Raw genomic sequence first — 1,822 nt, forward strand, 5'->3', positions numbered from 1 at the left:
CGAACTCACTGAGATCCACCTGCCTCCGCCTCCCAGGTCCTGGGATTAAAGGCGTGCGCCACCATCGTCTGGCTTAATATTTGTGTTTTCTGATGATCTTAGGCTATCCTTGTGAAAGGGTCATTCGATCCCCCAGAGGGGTTACAACCCACAGGTTGAGAACCATTGGTATTGACAAAGCGTCTACTCTCCTTAAAGAGAGTAGCTCAGGGTAAGGAGAACCCTACCACTTTGCACTGGCAAGAAAGAAATTGTCTTGAAGGCAAGATCCTCTTCCTGTCCAATCAAATTCAGTCAAGAGGAGGAAGACTGAACTTCGTGAAAATGCCACCAACGGGGTGTTGTCTGCTGGGAAATAATCACCTGGGGAAGTGTTTTCCCAGGTTTAGTCACCAAGGTACCCAGAAATCACTACAGTTGTGATAAATGAGGCCACACTACATCACCATCTGGCAAAAGAGCTTGGCAACACTGTCCATATGGTCCTGAATTTACAGGCGTGAAATATCAAAAGTTACAGAGTCACAGAAGTTTGCACCAAAGTTCAAGAAGGTCACTGAGGTCAGGTAATGTACGGCCTGTCAGATTTCTTTTAAGGGGGACCTTGAGAGGACACCCTGTGAAGCTGTGAAGGCAAAGCCCAGGCTGCCGTGGAGACCCCAGAACGTTGGCCATGTCAGGACCATAAGGTTCACCAGGAAAGCTGTAGGCAAAGTGTGGAGCTGGCTTAAGGGGGCAGAACAGGAGGCGCGTGGAGTGACTGAAGGCTGTTGGAACACCAAGACTATCAGGAGCTCTAGATGCTGGACCTGGAACTAAAGCATGTGGTACTTGCCCTGCTCATGTTCAGTTTTGCTTGGTCTGCTCATTCCCCACTGTGCTCCCAGTCACCGCTTCACGGAATGAGGTTGTTTATTAGTGTCATTGTATGTTGGATATACGGAGCATGTCATTTTATAAGGGAACAAGGTAAGAGGCTGTTTTGAGTTCTGGAGGAGACTTTGGACTTTTGAGTAATGATGAAACAAAAGCCTATGAGGAATTCTGGGTTGAAATGAATATATTTTTGCAGTATGGGATGGCCAGGAGCCTGTGGGGCCAGAGGTGCAATGTCATGACTTGAAGCGATGCACTCAGTGACAAGGGTCACGTAGGGCAGCCCATCTTCATTTTTAATTTGACTGGTTTGGAATCACCTTAGAGGCAACACAGCTCTGGGTATTTTTGGGGTGTTTCCAAAGACAACCACCATCCAACAAAATTTTTATTCATATTAATCTTCTTGCTAAAGAAGACAAGTAACTAAACAGGAGTCTTAAACTATATTAGTTTTTCTAATTACTTTAAGAAAATGAAACTACATTAAAAAGTCGGAGTCTATTGAATAAAGCCTGCTTCGAGTGATAAAGAGACACTATAAAGTCCTGGATCTGCTTCCCACCAGTCTGGTTGATGTTCCTAAAATGACTCAGAAAGAATAGAATCACTGAATAATTAAAAAACATCCTGAGATTTTTAAACATTAATTTGGAGGTGGCTGACACATTTTAAAATTTCTCACCACTCATCATAGCCCTAAACCCAAGAATATCAACATAAACAGCACAGGATAAAACCCAAGACTATCAACACAAACAGAACAGGATGCCAAACCTTTCCCACTGACGGAGAGTTGCCTAACACCTGTGACAATGCTTCCTACTCCCTCAAAGAGGTCATACGATGGTGGGCACAGATTCAGCAACAACAACAACAAAAAAAAATAAGAGGTATGAATTAAGCATGAGAAACCCATCACATTGCTGGGCGGTGGTGGTGCACA

The 1,822-nt window shown here is 44.3% G+C and overlaps 1 protein-coding gene across 3 annotated transcripts in view; it reads right to left on the reverse strand.

The window, feature by feature from the left end:
* The window catches only part of Pip5k1b (phosphatidylinositol-4-phosphate 5-kinase type 1 beta), a 255,553-nt gene that overhangs the window by 248,678 nt on the left and 5,053 nt on the right, over window positions 1-1,822 (reverse strand). The window lies entirely within an intron of this gene.

Source organism: Microtus ochrogaster, chromosome 8 (genome assembly GCF_000317375.1).
Source record: "Microtus ochrogaster isolate Prairie Vole_2 chromosome 8, MicOch1.0, whole genome shotgun sequence".
Classification (NCBI taxonomy): domain Eukaryota; kingdom Metazoa; phylum Chordata; class Mammalia; order Rodentia; family Cricetidae; genus Microtus; species Microtus ochrogaster.